General features: G+C 35.8%; 1 protein-coding gene across 2 annotated transcripts in view; it reads left to right on the top strand.

Annotated features, from left to right (window-relative positions):
• Positions 1-16594: 16594 nt before the first annotated feature.
• Positions 16595-17275, top strand: part of LOC145277676 (uncharacterized) — a 28490-nt gene continuing 27809 nt past the window's right edge. The window contains exon 1 of one of the 2 annotated variants that reach the window (XM_080129350.1): positions 16595-16715. The gene's annotated coding sequence lies outside the window, so the exon portion shown is untranslated. The remainder of the gene's footprint in view (positions 16716-17275) is intronic. The other variant, XM_080129353.1, reaches the window with a different exon arrangement.

Below are 17275 nucleotides of genomic sequence, written 5' to 3'. Positions count from 1 at the left end.
TATTTTCCGGGAAGATTTGGAAAATCGTTTTCATGAGGTTGGTTGCTCCTATAATGATAAGAGTGGCGGTTCTTTTTCATATCGTTCATTAGACCATACGTGTATAAATCGTTGTAGTAGTAGTAGTAGTCACAGCGAGTTCTCACACGGGTCATCATCAGAAAGTACTCACTGACAACAACCGGTGGTGTTCCCTGGATTCTGAGTGACAAGTGCCCCTAGATTTTAAGTTCTCTCCGCCTCTTTCGATAACCTTTGCAAATAAATTTGAGTTATCGCAACAGCCGCTTGCAATTGACTTCTCGCTGGCAAGTATCCATACCATCGTAATCATCTAGTGCAGTATCCATATGGCCAGTTTAATTTAGTTTCCACATTCAAGGTTTCCTTCATATTTAAGCTGTTCTAAGCATTACCGTCTGTTGCATAGTCTCAGACTTTCCCTTGATTCCGATTTCTCCTAGATATTTTGAGCTATCTCTGTTCTTGTTAATCCTCCATTCACGTTTTGGTAAAATTGTCTTTCATTGTTTTTAAATGTTGTGCTTTTTATTATTATTATTATTATTATTATTATTATTATTATTATTATTATTATTAATCTCTAATAAGCCGAATCAATTCGTATACTTAATTAGACTAATATAGCGATTTAACATAGTTAGTAGTGTTGTTTTACATAATAGGTTAAAAGCAGTTTATTTGCTTGGGGTAAACGTTATACACAATGCTAATTTTTCGTGAGAACCCAGCTCTTTAAAATGAACGCGTACAAAATTATTCATGACCGACTGCGTCCGTATGGCTTAATGAGTACTCTTCAGCGATTAGCCATAAACCACCACCCCCAAACAAAAAAGATGGCTCCTAGGATTATCCTATGGTACCAACTAGAACAGATACTATACTCTGATTCATATCCAAAAGTCAATTGTTCAATGAAACGTAAACGACTGTTCATATATATGTATATATATATATATATATTGATATATATATATATATTGATATATAGATATATATATTAATATATATATATATATATTGATATATATATATATATGTGTGTATATATATTGATATATATATATAAGTATTAGGAAGAAGTGTTTTAGAAGAAATACAAAAGAAAGAAAAAAAGAAAAAAAAAGAAAAAAAGGGGGGTTGAGGTAGGAGATAATAAGGGGGAGGGGAGACAGGTATTGACAATATTTCTGTTTTGAGGGTTAAGATACATTAGATTGTATTGTGTGTCTGGGGGTAGCAGATTCAGGTAGGTGTGGATGGAGATATATGGATATAGGGAGGGGGGGGAGAGGATAGTAAAGAAAAGAAAAAAGGGAGGGGGTAAGGCGAGGAGAGGGAAGAAAGTTTCAATTTTTTAATTTTAACTGCCTTTTGCTTGTTCAGTAAGGTATATTAAGTAGATGAGAGAGAGAGGGGAGAGCGAGAGGGAAAGATAGGGAGAGCGAGAGGGAAAGAGAGAGAGAGAAGGAAAAGGTTAGTGTAGATGTCATGTTTTGACAAGTACAGGGTTCATTTAAAATTTTCGTAGTCGCTATACATCGACTTCTCCATTTCAGTTTACAATGGGTTGTTTTTTTAATAATGCATACGTTAACGCACGCGCAAATACGCATATATACATATACATATATATGTACATTTCTACACATCCATATACAACCTCCCCTTTTTTCATTTTTTTTTCTCTTTTTTCTTTTTTCTCTTTTTTCTTTTTTTTTTCTTTCTTTCGTATTTCTTCTAAAACACTTCTTCCTAATACTAACAACCACTTCTGTAAGGTCTGATGAGGCTGTTGAGTCGTAAACACGGTCTGAAACATATGTAACCAAACAGATAAAACGGTTATAAAAAATAAAACACATACTTGCTCTGCAATAGTATTGAGCACTCTCTTCAGGTTTTTACTAATTACCAGTTTTACCATATATATATATATATATATATATATATATATATATATATATATATATATATATATATATACCCGTACATACGATACAATTTAAAGGGTTCAAATAAAAAACATTATATATACAGCAACAGAAATTTTAAAAAATTCCAGTTCTGAAACGAAGAAAAACGTCCAACATTCAGTCACAAACCGGAAAAATTCCGTTTTTAGAACATGATCATGGATTTTGCTTTATTGTTTTGTTTATTTTTCTTTCTACAAAAAGCTGAGAGGTTCAACATAAGGAGAAAATACATCCCATTTAAAAAAATACCTTTAGAAAATATATCTTTCTGAATTCCAAACACTACAAACAAACAGTAATCTAACATTTAAAAATTAATTTAGAAATCATAAAAATAAATCGCCTCTATTCTACTAAATAAATATTGCGTGTGCGTGTGTAAACTTCTTTTCATTTCATGATTGTCAAAATCTTTGTGGGATTGTCTTTTTTTATTATTATTCACCGCAAAACAAGACTGTTTTTATATTGTTTTAACAATTTCAATCATAATTTATAATTATATAATAGATCATTTATTGGAGCAATTACAACACACAAGTAATTTAAAACCAAGATTCTTTTGTTTTTTTATAACGAAAAAATAGGACCCACAAATTTCTTTGTCTTTTTCTCTTTTTCAATTCAGTAAGAACCTTGTTTTGTTTTTCGAAACACAGTTATGCGTACCTTTTTTCAACTTAACCCCTCATTTTCCATGTTATGTGTGTGCGTGTCTGTGTGTATGTCTATACGTGTGATAATCCCATTTTCCAATTATTCCGTTGGAATAGATCATCACGACATCCAAATTTAGTATGTTATATTATATTGTAGTCAGAGTAATGACAAGACTTTGATTTATAAAAATATAAATAAGGTTTGCGGATTTTGTGTTGGCAACGGTGAAGGGAAAGAAGATGGGTGGGTTTGGGTGTTGGCGAAATATACATATCATATGCGTAAAAGAAATAGTTTTTCATATATAGATATAGGGTGACCCCCCAAAAAAAAGAGGACATTCAATTGTTTTTCTGGGCATTTTACAGTCAACGGGGAGAAAAAAAGGCCAAAGACCCTAGTGTTTTGATGTGATGTGTTGAATATAATAAACTAGTTATGACCAAAGTTTCATTTCATTCGGACAAAGCACTACGAAACTGGGCCTAATTTGAGTTGGGCCTGTTTGTTTTTTTGTTTGTTTTTTTTTTTGTTGTTTTTGTGTTGTTATTTTTTCTTGTCACCCTGTATAAGGTGTTGCAGAAAACTCCGATATTGATCCTTCTACAGATAACATCACCGTCATACATCCTTACGTCTTCGAGCAGGACTCTGCTTTGGGATTCAACGCCAAGGCGACCGACGCTTGCTTGCTTAACAATTTTCCTTACTACTGATCACTGGAATGTGGCCACCCTTTTAACCCGACATGCAATCCGCTTGATTTTTAGAATGCGATCAACGAGAAGAACAACAAGCACATTCACAATACTCATTGAAGATTGTCATCATGGAGGTGTTTGCCGTTATAGACAAAGATATAGGATCCAAAGCGAGGGATAAATTTTGCATCCGCCTTGAGATGGTCGTCGCTGCAGGCGATGTTTACATTTAAAAAATAATGTAGTAAGTAATTTTAATTGTTGGTAAGTAAACAGTCGATTATCTGCATATACACATTTTTGGTTTTACTCGATATTTTCATTTTGGAGTACAGTGGCGAGGTGAAGTCTAGTTTTATCTATCTGTATGTATGTATGTATGTATGTATGTATGTATGTATGTATGTATGTATGTCATGTCATGTCATGTCATGTGCTACTGGTACCATGTAACCCAGTACTACCTGCCTCATGGTCGGGTCACCGGCGACTAAACTGGTTCCCCCACCAGACTTGTTTGGTGAGGAGGGCGGCTAGTCTCCCTGAAGGATTAAAAACAAGACCTTCCAAAGAGCGAATGAACTCTTTTTCTGGGTCAACGGCCAACTAGCACCGTGTATATTTGTGTGTGTGTATATGTGTATAGGGGTGGAGAAGGCTCCCGTAAGCTGTGGTGAAGGCAACCTTTCTAGGAGAAGCAAATCTCTGATTTAAAAAACCATAAAGCGGAAGACCATTACCCGCATTAAGCTGGTCTGCAGTTTAATTTGTTGCTGGCTATCTTGCTCTTGCTTGTTGCTGGATCTCAACATTTGGAACCGAGAGGGAGAGACTTAGCTGTCGTACAAAGCTAAGACTCTGTAACATCATATTTGTATAGATACTCCCTCAGGCATTTTGGCTCATGGATTTTAAATGTCTGAAGGAGTGGCACTCGTCTGACAAGACGTTGAAATCATCATGTATGCATGTATGTATGTATCCTCTTGTGAAAATAGGGTACGATTATGAATATCTCCAATATCAAATAATCCTTATACACTTGAAAATTTTACTTTATGTATAAAAACCATGTGAGAAACCATGGGAGAAATATTTGGAATCAAGTTTCCCCTTGCTGTTATTTCAGATCATTTGAAACCATAGCAAGTTTCCAGAGGTTTGGGGGGAAAATATCAGATATTGTATAATTCATATGAAAAACTAGGAAAACAAATGACTATGATTGAAACATTTTATGGCTATAAAAAGTACAAAAAAATAAGCTCTGGGTGATGGATGATCCCTTTAAGACCTTATTTCACATAGCCTACTACGCAATTCAGCTCATTACCTTTCCAATTAGCCTTCATTTGTTAAATTCTGATAAGTAGTCGCTGAGATTTGGAACTTATAAAATTGCCTAAAATAGGTGTTATATATATATATATATATATATATATATATATATATATATATATATATATCCACTGATCGCCGATATACAACATATTAGAAATATGTGGAAACAAGTTTGCCCTTGCTGTTATTTCAGATTATTTGAAACCATAGTAGAAAGCTTTAATCTCCCTTCCAGAGGTTTTGGAGAAATATCAGATATTTTGTAATTCACATGCAAAACCCGGAAAACAAATGATTATGAAATAAATATTTTATGGCTGTAAAAAAAGTGCCAAAATTAGGCTCTGTATGATGGATGATCCTCTTAATGTGCGACCTTAAGGGCAAATGGCACATAGCCCACTACACAATTCAGATCATTACCTCTCCAATGAGCCTTCATATATTAAATTCTGATCAATAGTCGCTGCGATTTAGAACTTATAAAATTACCAAAAAAGGTGATTATATATATATATATATATATATATATATATATATATATATATATATATATATAAACAAGTAGTTAATAAAACACGTTAAAAACACTTTGAAAAAGAGTTAAAAGCATATTTAATTTTAAAAAGGAAACACTAAATAAATGGATAGTCGTTAATCCGCGGAGTTTCCAAATACTTCCCTTCTCATCAGAGGGACGGATTTAGCAAAATGCGGGATCGGATTTTGCTTGCAAAAGTATTAAATGAAACTGCAAGTAAGTAATAATGGATAGTCTGGTGAAGGGTAAAATTTCCAATGACGGTAAAATCCAAAGATGCAAAACTTAAGAAAGTTAGTTAAATTTCCCTTCGCACAAGTAAAATCTAAGAGAACTGCGTAATTGGAAGATGATCCAAAGTAACCCAATATATATATATATATATATATATATATATATATATATATATATATATATATAGCCAAATTGAATATGGAAATGCTCATATCTTTGGTCCTATGGGACAAAACTACATGAAAATGTGCAGGCTTTTTTAAGATTATAATACTATTCTATGCTTAAAAATTTATGAAAATTGCTAAAAATATAACCTATATTTTCAAACTATTAAAATATGCCAAATTTGCCTACATTTGTATATATATAGTGTCCTGGCAAGCCAGCTTTAGTTTTGCTGTTTTAGGATGAATTTAGCTTAAAGGGTTTTGCTTGGTTTTCTCCCTTGTAGACTTGCCACGTTACTAATATACAGCTATCAACGGTCGTCAGCATGGTTAAACTTTTAACTAGGATCAAACTCGTAACAGCCCAAGCTGCAGTTTCATGTTTTTTTGTTTTTTTTTTCACCGGGCCACGATCCCTCATCAAATTTTATGCACGATATTGTTTGTTTGTTTGTTTGTTTGTTTTCTTTGTTGGCGATTCTGTGGTATTTTTTTAAAAGGGGGAGACGTAAATAAACAAAGGGCAGGTTACTCCCACAACGCTCAGGTGAGCGTTACAATTAAATACCACAGAATCGCTAAAAAAGAAATAAATAAGTGACCATCGGAAAATGATTAAACAAAAACATTAAGAGAGGAAGGTAGATTCAACTGCTACCGTAAATAACAAGATCGAAATCTGTTCAAATATGTATTAATTCGATGTTTTTCTTTCTTACCGTCTTATGAGATGCCGATTTTTTTGATTTTTTTTTTAATTGAATTTTCACCTCAAACAAGGCACGGTATCATTTTGAAGTAGAGTGCTGCTACCGGGAACATAAATTGCAGAAAAATTATGAAGGGAGATGAGTAGCAAGATGTCTCTTCACATTACATTCGAACTTCTGCATGTCAGTACAGTTGGGAAAGCAGAATCCCGAAAGGGAGTTCCAAAGTCTAGCAGTCCTGGGGAAGAAACTATTGGAGTTGAATGCTTTCTTACACCTAGAGATCTCTACTGTGTAGAGGTGGGATTTAGCTGCTTGTCGGGTTTGTCGGAGTTATTTATGTCGAGGGGGTACAAGTCCTTGTAGTTTGTCAGAGCATTCACCATTAAAATACTTGTAGAACAAGTAGAAGGATGCAACATTCCGTCGATGGAACAGAGACTGAAGCTAAGATGACAATTCAGGACCTATCAGGTTGGCGACTCTCTTTTGAACCCTTCCCAGGAGTGAGAGACTAGTAGCAGATACCCAAATGTGACAACAGTACTCCATACATGGGCGAATGGTGGCCTTATAGATGTACATTTCTAGCACGGTAGAGAGAGCCCACCTTCATCGCAGCGGCCTTGGCAATGCTCTTAATTTATATGTTCCAACTCATGTTCCCTGTGTACGTTAAGCTGGGGAGTTTAAAGGAAGTACACTCATGTAATATGTTTTTAGCCATTTCTATTGGTGGTAGAGAAGGTTTCTTGTAATTACTGAAGGAAACCAACTTAGTTTTGGCAGCATTGAATGTGACCATCCATTTTTGTCCCCATTCCACTACAGATTGGAGGTCTTCATCTAGTGTTCTTGCCATTTTCTTAGATATGTGTTCATTTGTTCCACTCCCCCCCCCCTCGTGCCTGTTGTAGAGCGTGGTGTCATCAGTAAATAAACCCATCTCATAGACAATTTTATCAGGGAGGTCATTTATGAATATTAGGAATAATAAAAGTCCAAAGATAGACCCCTGAGGTACTCTCGCGTTTATATCATATTATTATTATATACGACCGTCTTAAGAAATACTTACTTACGTTATGTATTCTTCCAGTGATACCATATGATCTGATTTTCCTGAGAAGACCATCGCACCAAATTTTGTCAAAATCCTTAGATATATCAATGGCTACCACTCTACCCTCCCTGATTTTTCCAGTGAATGGTATATATGTTCAGAGATTACAATTAGGATATCTGCTGTGGAATGGGCATGCCTACATCCATACTGATGGTCGGTCAGAAGTTTAGCAGCTGTAAAGTGATGGACTAGAGCTTGATTAATTATGGACTTAAATATTTTGGCTAGTGAAGCGATAATCTAATGGGTCAGTTCTTTCGCTAGAATTCTTGAAAACTAGTACCACAAAGCAGTTTTCCAACAATCAGGAAATCAAGATTCGTTAAGGTATTTGTTGTAAAGTTTGGAGAGAACTGGAGCAATCTCAGCGGAACATTTTTTTTAATAACACAGCCGGGATGAGATCAGGTCCACATGTTTTCGATGTGCCTAGGTTTTTTTTTATAATACCATGCACCTGAGAAGAGGTGATTTCAAATCATCTGATGTGACGTCTGTACGCAAAGGAAAGTCAGGAAGGGAGTGGTTTGCTGGGTACAATGTAGAGTTTGAGTCAAACCGATTGGCAAGCATGTTAGCCTTCTCAGTTACTATGCAAACAACTTCATGATTGTTTGATATTGGGTTTCTAATTTTTGTGCTTCGATGCATTTTCTGGTGGTTTCAGTATATTCTCTCTTAGCTGTCGATATTTCTCTCTTACTTCTAGCTTCTATAAACTTCTCTCTGTTTGAACTAGACTTATGTCGGTTAAATCTGCGGTAAAATCCTTTGAGCAATAGCAGCTGCAAAAGTAGAAGTAAACCATTGGAGTTGTTTGTTCACTACTGCTGAGTACGTGGCAAAGTCGTCATTATCGTCTTTGGTCACATTCAAATATCTCCAGCGCTTATGAAAAATATACTTTTTCTGAGAGAATATTTCTGTTAACAGATCTACTGTCTTATTGATAGATAAATCCGCGGTTTTCCGTGGCAAAATGTAATCCACGAATTTGTCATGTTCAGACGTTTCAAGTTTTCGTAGCAGCAGTTTGGTCTTCTTCTGGTCAGACCAGTTACCGCAGTCGATATCGAAAAAGTCTTCATATCTCCTGAAATAAGCTGCAAATAATTTTTCATCTTCTTCGTACTTAAAATTATCTATTGTGGACCATATAGTATTTTGAGAAAAAGCCGAATTGCTTTCTGTGTGCGCGTTATTCTTGACGATTTCTGCAAGTAGTTCCTCTGTTTGTTATTGATGTTCGAGCAACTGTTTTTGCATTTCGACCGACGGTTTTTGTAATTCGGCCGACTGTTGCTTTTTTTTTGTTTTGTTTTGTTTTGTTTTTTGTAATTCCATCTGTTAGTCCTCTTATGTTGTTGGCGTTCTACCAACTGTTTTTTAGCTTCGGCCGCCTGTTTTTGAAATTTATTTTGTTGGGCCTCTGTACATTTTTGGCACGGCCGCTTCAATTTGCAGTTCAGTCAGATATTCCAACGCTAATTTTAATTCGTCCATTTTGTCTGGTTGGATTCAGCAATTTTAAAACGTTCGTTGTCTGGTTGGAAAAATGTTTGTTTTCTGATTGGATTTAACATAAACGTTTTGATTTGTTTCTTTCGGGACAATAAAACAAGCCAAAATCAAAATATTAATCTAGGGAAACAGTTTATTGCCCAATAAAAAGGTCAAGTGTATATTTCCCGTTGGAAAAATAATAAAGCAACGATTTATCTTTAGCAGAGAGAAACAGCGACAAACTTTTTTCTTTTTTCTTTTTTTTTGACAAAGTAAAAATTTACCTTTTAAGTAGCGACGAACTTTTTTATTTTTCCCCCAACTCCTTTTCATTCCGTACTGATCTGTTTTAAAGTCAATTAACACAGTTGTTAATCTGATTTTTTTTTTAATTTCCGCAAATCCTTCAGTTGCAAGTGTTATGCTGGACACTTTCTTAAGCGTGATAAACATTTGAGTCTAACGTCCTTAGTGTTTTCAGAACATTATTTTATACGTGATTATGTTTCTCGAATCCAATGTCGCCAGTATTATGGCTCGCAAATAGCCACAAGAAGAACAGAACAGCAGATAACAGTTAAAAACATGTATTACATGAGAACAGCGGAAAGTATTGGTAATTCACCGATCATGCGAGGGTCGCTCTGGAATTAGATCCCTCTCCGGATCGCCATGAGTTATAGTGTGTATGGACGATGGATTAGTCCATTTAGAGGGTGGTTCCTCCACAACAATTATTTTGTCAGCTTTTAGATTAGTCGAGATTTTTACATATGAAAAATTGAAACTGAGACAATTAGAATTTGAAAATTTTAAAAAATATATAATTAATAAAATTTAGGTAATACATTTGAGTGTAACTAATTTTCTTAGCGCTTCACCCTTTCGTCTCTCCACCATCTTTCTCATTGATATGATGTTAATAATTTCAGTCCCGTCTATTTAGATATACATATATAGCTATTTGACGGTACAAAACTTATAGATTGCTTTGAAGAAAATAGCCGGTATAACCAACAGACTCAGGAGTTAATTGTTGATTATAGAAAAATAAATAAATAAATATCTCACAAGAACAGACCTAATGGGGTGTGCGTGTAAATTTACCAAGGGAGAGGAAAAATACATATAAAATAAAATAAAATATTTACAATTATATAAAATATATGCACAAGTGGGGGACAAAGAGGAAGGTTAAAATATATCCCCAAATAAGTCTATTGACCTAATAAACTTGTTGACTAGAACATGTTGGTTGAATCGAGTCTGCAAATTTAAGAAGATTCGACCCACATAGTCAGCAACGCACTGACAATTAAATTCATAAACTACATTATTTTTTGTGTTGTAAGATAAACCATCCTTAACAACTAGGGGTGGTCCTGGATATAACCTTAAACTATATGCAATGGTGAGCCTCATCTTGCGGGCTTTGGGGAGTGTGGAGCCACTCTTTAATTACCATTGCTCCCACGTCCACTCTGACCTGGAGTGGTAGTACCTGTTAGGGTCTCAACTATGGATTAAATAGAAACCGACTTGAAAAAAGAAAAAACTATAGTCGATTAAAAAAAATTCTTCAAAATCACTGGATTCGGCATTAATAACCTGAAAAGGGTTGACATGCCGTAAAACAAAAAACAACCAACCAACAAACAACTAGGGGAAATGCAGACTTTACACCAAAGACCAAACGTAGAGCAACGGACGGGAAGCAATTTGACACAGATTTAATGATTCGTCTACTAAAACACTGGCCGGTCTCCCCAATCCAAGGGACCTTTAAGTAGACAGAACATCTGGAGGGACCAAAGAACGCAGGAGAATTGTATTTTTTATCTAATTTGTAATAATAAATCAATTAAATTCTCCAGATAACTGTTTTGAATGAAGATATTCTTGACGGTCTCCAATTCGTGTTCTAGTTAACCAGAAGAACACATTCTAAGAGCTCTATACACTAACGTATGAATAAGGCCAATCTTCCTGGAAGTAGGCACAAATGAATAGAATAACATCGGAGATTACGGGTGGACCATGTGAGGTTACCAACATCCTATGTGAAAGTGGTTTTTGTGGAACGAACTGGATTCGAACTTGGGAACCACTAGACCACTGTTATGTAATGGATGGCTGGAACCATCCGATACATAACTGAAAAGAAAAAACTTCTTTAATAAAAGATTTAAAAGAGTGGGCATCGAATAATCGATTGTCCACCAGTCGAAACGAAAAAGTTTACGTCGTAAACAGAGAAATCGGACGACGATTTTTTTTGTTTACAAAACAAGGAAACCTGACATTCCTCTGGAATGTATAGAATTTAGCATGAGTGATAAATTCACGTGTCGGTCAGCTGAAGAAAAATCGGACGATGGTTCTGGGTCAGGAGGCGGCGAAAAATTGTCAAAACGTGACCAACAGAACGCGTGTTCTATTATCGAGCAGTTGATTAATAGATCGCGTGGATTGGAAAAAACCAAGCCAAAATCATGTAAATATAAGAGGTGATTTTGGAGTCTAACCAGAAGAGAAGCAGAGGAAGAAGAAGAAGGAGGAGAGAAGAGAGAAGAAGAAGAGAGAGAGACTCCGATAGAAACGTGCGATTATCGGGAGCATAACGTCTCCACACACCCCTCTCCATCACTGAAATGAACAGTAAGCCACACTGTTAAATTTTGAACTATTGAAAATCTCTGTGTAAAACGAAAATAATTTCAAAACAAAATATATTTTTATATAAAAAGTCTTACGTCTTGATTTGTTATGCTGAGTTACGTCTCACCTTTGTGTGCATATCAAATTCTGGTTAGCCGGAGTCATTATTTTGACAGGTATGACAGCTACAGAAGCCGAGAAATGAAAAATGCACAGTCAAGGGGGAAATAACTCTGTCGTCTTAGCCGTTACCATAACAACCAGAAAATTAAACAACTAGACGATCAATAAGAGACGGCTACTGGGTTTTTGTTGCAGCGGGGAACTTACTAATTACGACCGTTCCCAACCTAGGGGTCTTGGCGCTATATAACACCATCGGCACTTCATAGGTTTAGCCGAGGAACCACTTAAAAGTATTAAAAAAACTAACATATTCACACAATTAACATCGTCAAAAGAAACCGACCTACTTCTCTTATACACCAAAATACTTTCTTCTATCTCCTTCGCCAAACAAATTATTTTTCTTTTATATTTCCAAAAGGCCTTATTCCGAGTCGTTCAGAACATAGTTCGCTTATGGTTATGTTCATGCGAATTGCATCACTCCCAACATATTAGCCTTTCTGTTGGTTTGTAAAATCAACTGCAGATCGTTAATGCGAGGTAAAGGTTCTAATCGCACTGAAAAATGTTTATTTTACATGGAGGAAATACTAGCGAGTTGTTTTCACGGCAGACGAAATACGCTAAGATAAAAACGGACGCGTGGTTGTATTTCTATTTTGCTTAAACTAATGACAATACTAATGCATAAAATATAATGATATATTTTTGGTGACGATGAACCAGTGCAGGTCAGTAAGGAAAGAGGATGCAAATGTAAGAATTGTTTTCTCAAACATGTACATGTCGACTCCCGACCTCAATTTTGGGTTTAGTTTATATAACAATTTGGGACACCAACGCATTCGCCTGCAAACGCCAATCGTAGGATTTTACCATAGCTGTAAATGTAGCCACGCCTCTATGGTGTTTATTTAGCGACAGCGTATTCCCGAAGTTTTTTTCCTCGGCACCAAAAAGAAGATTTGCGGCCATTCCTGAAAAGCCATTTTTTCTCTTGACAGCGGTATGTTGCTAATTTTGTCTATGTCTATGTCAGGTATGTCTCACTCCTGCCACTCGTGATACCCTAATATTCAACATCGTTTTCGTCACGACTACAGCAAATCACCCAGACTGTCCTCATCTGCTAGACACTGAATTTGGCTCACCACTTTTTACGGCATAATATGCGAGGTGACAGTTGTCAAGTTGTTAACGATACAAATTGAAAATCTGGGTGTCCCAAGCTTGAATCCAGTTCGTTCCACACAAAAAAATCTCTTTCACTTAGGAATGTTGTCAATGTTCATATGGTCCCTCCCGTAAGTATCCACTATCTTTCTGGAAAGAATTTTGACTAGAAAAGTATTGAGGAAACTAATGTCAATAATCACGATATGATGACGGCATAATATTTTTCCAAAACGAAATTAATTTATAATTTAATTCACTAATTTCATTCAATACAAATCTCTAAGGCATGAGTTTAGGTAATAGTTATACAGATAAAAGTAGCACCGATAAAACTAATACGAGTAAAACTAACACAGTTAAAACAGCACCAGTAAAAATGGCACAGTAAAACTGCGACTGGTAGAATAGACCTATTTAAAAATGGCACGATTAAAATGGTACCGGTAAAAATTGAAACATTATGAATGACACAAAATAGGGGCGAGTATGGCTAAGGGGTTAAAAATACAGACTAAAATTTGGATATACTAAGTTTGAATTGATTTCTTTCTACAGAAATATTTTCATCAAAACCCAAACCCTTATGTCTTACTCCCTAAAAAATAGAAGGGTGACAGTGGCTAAGTGGTTAACGACACAGCAGCAGATGTACGACAACCAACATATACAACTGACCGAGTCGTGTGCGAAGTGACGTCACAGCGAAGAAGAAGGAAAGAAAAAGATTATAAATATAGAAAAGCGTGTCCCCGGAAAAGACAGAAATAGATGTGTTACACATGTGGCTCGAGAGCGACAGGGAAAGACGTGTCGTAAACATGACCGGACAAAGACAGAGTTCATTGTGTTTGCCACAGCAGAGTCTTATTAAGCAAATTGGAGTACGAAAACACTGTTGAACAAAAGAGAAAGCGTTATTATGGAAATACCTGTAAATAAATGTCTGTTATTTCAACTGAAAAAAGGCGAGTCGAATTCTTTTCTTGTCTTTATTCCCTTGGCGCTGTCTGCATACAACGTGTGGGCCCTGAGTGTTAATTTGCCCCATTATTTATTATACTTGTCCCTTTTTTTATACAGACGATAACTAGTAATATATAACAACATATATATATAACTAAAACTAATGGGGTCTTAAGCTGCATGATTGGGATCGCCTGATAAAAAGCTTGGGAACCACTGCTCTGTGTTCTGGGTTTCGGCTATTCTTTCCTATTATTCATGAAGCAATTTGATATAATGAGCTAAAAAAAATCTTTGTTCAAGTTAAAAAACAAGCCTATGATAAGTGTCTGATAGATAGAGTCCTAACCAGAAAACAACAATTCTTCCCCCTTAGTCAGAAAAAGCGTTCATGGAATGCAAGGACCAAAAATCAAAATAAGTGAAGCGAGAGTTACAAGACTGTCGAAAATAAACCGAAGGTCGACGTTCTATTCTTCGTATACGTGTTCTTATTTATTCACTCTTATTTATTTATTTTTACTAGTAGTGTCAATACTACGTACCCCATTTATATCGATCAAGTTTTACTCGTGCCATTTTTATGTGTGCCATTTTTATATGTGCACCCTAAGGAATGTTGAGTGAAGTCATTAAAGTAATGTTCGCCATGGTAAAACGTGAACGCTTTAAATTTCAAAAGTGTTTTATAGATTATTTGAGGATTTTTCGTATTTTATTGTTATCGAGACTTTTACTTATTAAGGCCAAGAGGAACTCGAGGATAAGAGTGCATAAGAGGGACACGATTGCAAACCGGGAGCATAAAAAAACACTATGGAGGTACTTGCATTAATCAATGGTATGAACTACATTTGATAACTTTGAAAACGTCAATGTCGAGTGTTGAGTTCATCACTTTACCAAGCGAATTACGGACTGTCGTTTTTCCAAAACTTCATCTGTTTGACTATCAAATTTATAGTAACGAGTTTTATTTGCTTTCGCCATTGCATTTGTTGTTGTTGTTGTTGTTGTTGGTGGTGGTGGTGGTGGTGGTGGTGTCGATCATTTGCAAAATCCATCAAGCCATTCAAGGAGGTCTACAAGCTGAAGAGCTGCAAGAAGTGGGTCAGGAATCAGTGCAATTAGAAACGGAAAAGAAATCATTTAATTAAAATTGTAAATCGCTAACCTTTACCCTTGAACCCTCTTCTCCTTCTCTTTTTTTTTTCTTTAAATTCCTTATTATACTCCTCCTCCTCCACCTCCTCGCATTTTCTTTTACGCATTCTTTTAAAGAAATGTGCCTTTATTTTATTTTTTTATCTAAACATACCCTCGGTTTGACATGTGCATTGTTTCCTTTTTTTTAAGTAGAGACCTGGAATTCTTCTCTCTCTCTCTCTCTCTCTCTCTCTCTCTCTCTCTCTCTCTCTCTCTCTCTCTCTCTCTCTCTCTCTCGTTCTGGCGCTTGCTCTTTCGCTCGCTTTCTTTCTCTTTCTATCTTTTTGCTACGCTTTTTACCGTATCTTCTTCCTATCCTTCTTTTCCATTTCTCCCCTCCTCTCTCTCTCTCTCTCTCTCTCTCTCTATTTCTCTCTCTCTCCTTCCTTCTCTCTCTCTCTCTATATATATATATATTATTATTATTATTATTATTATTATTATCATTATTATTTTCGTTTCTATCATTCTTCACTTCTATCTTTCTCCACCTCTCTCTCCCTCTCTTTTTACTTATTCTTTCTCGCCACTTTTTCTTACTGTATCTCCCTGTCTACTCTATTCATATCGCTTCTACTTTTTCTACCACATCATTTCCACACATACACACACACACTCTATCTCTCTCTCTCTCTCTCTCTCTCTCTCTCTCTCTCTCTCTCTCTCTCTCTCTCTCTCTCTCTATCTATCTATCACTCTCTCCAAATACATATATATTTCCTTCTCTTTCTCTCTTTCTTTCTCTCTCTAATCTATCTATTACTCCTTAAATGATATATCTCCCTCATCACGTTATCTCTAAATTATATCTCCATCTCTCACTTTCCGTCTCAATCTATCACTTTGTCTGTCTCTGTTTCTCTCTCCCTTTCTCAGACGTATCTATCCATTTCTCTTTTTTCTTTTGTTTTCTACACAATCTAATGCCTCTTACCCTTTCTCTCTTTCTCTCTTCCTCGTTTATTATTCTTTCTTTGATATTCCTCCCTCTCTGATTACTCACCCCTCTCCTACCCCCTTTACATTTCTACCTCATCCCTCTTCTTTCTTTTCGCATTCAAAACAAGGTGGAGCAATGAAAAATCCTTAAGATCACATTAAAAATTAATAACAACAATAAACGTAAAATTTTTATGTCATTATAACCAAGGACCGACTGCATTCACTAGACCATACAATATATCTGTGGATAACCATATACGTATCTATATACGGAGAGGGAGGGAGATAATTTAAATAAAACAAATAGAAAATGCCCGGGAAAAGTGAGAGAAAGTCGAAGAGAAAATCGCTTAGCAATATGACCATGGGCCCGTAATAAAAAAAAAGAAAGAAACTAAGTGACGCCTTTATGTAGATTAATTAATATGTGTGTATGTGGCTTATTATCAAGCGTTTAAGTGCGCATGTGTGCGTATGCATTTTTTGGTACTTCTGCGCATGCGGGGCGTGTGCGCCTCAATCATTGGTGATGTGAGGCGGTCGCATTGGCTTGGAGTATATAAAACCAGGTACGTGACACACACGGCTTCGTTTTCCATCTTTCATCTGTCTGCAGCTCGAGGCCCGTGTAAGCCGCCGCGCCAATAAACAGGTATGTTACCTTTCCGTTGTCCTCGCTGTTTATTTTATCACCTCACTCTAACACACTTTCATCGCCATTGCTTTCTTGAAACTCATAGCTGACATACAGCGTCATGGGCACCACCAGGACACACACCACACACACATACAAGCGCCTGACGATTGCATCCGGAAATTAAACATGAATATTTCTGCGCAAGTTACTTGCGATGAATATATTTCTACACTGTATCTATACATATATAGTATAAATGTTTATTTACACGGATATTTAGACTACATATTTGCAGACATGTTTCAACTATGGTCTTCATACACAGAACTTAGTATGAAGACGTTCAGCTGAAATCGGTCTTCATACTAAGAACTTAGTATGAAGACATTCAGCTGAGTCGTAGCAAAGACTGAAATATATTTTAAAAATTGAACTTAAAACTGCTTCTATAAATAAAAATTCATACTAAATAAATACACGGCTCTACTTATTACTGGGTACTATTATATTAACAGAGTATAGATTCACTCGATTAACTACTATGAATAAACCTCACAAAAATCATATATATATGT

Source organism: Euprymna scolopes, chromosome 6 (assembly GCF_053919585.1).
Source record: "Euprymna scolopes isolate OS-2025 chromosome 6, ASM5391958v1, whole genome shotgun sequence".
NCBI lineage: Eukaryota > Metazoa > Mollusca > Cephalopoda > Sepiida > Sepiolidae > Euprymna > Euprymna scolopes.
Note: the sequence above shows the minus strand (reverse complement) of the source record. Positions and strands in the feature narration are given on the sequence as shown.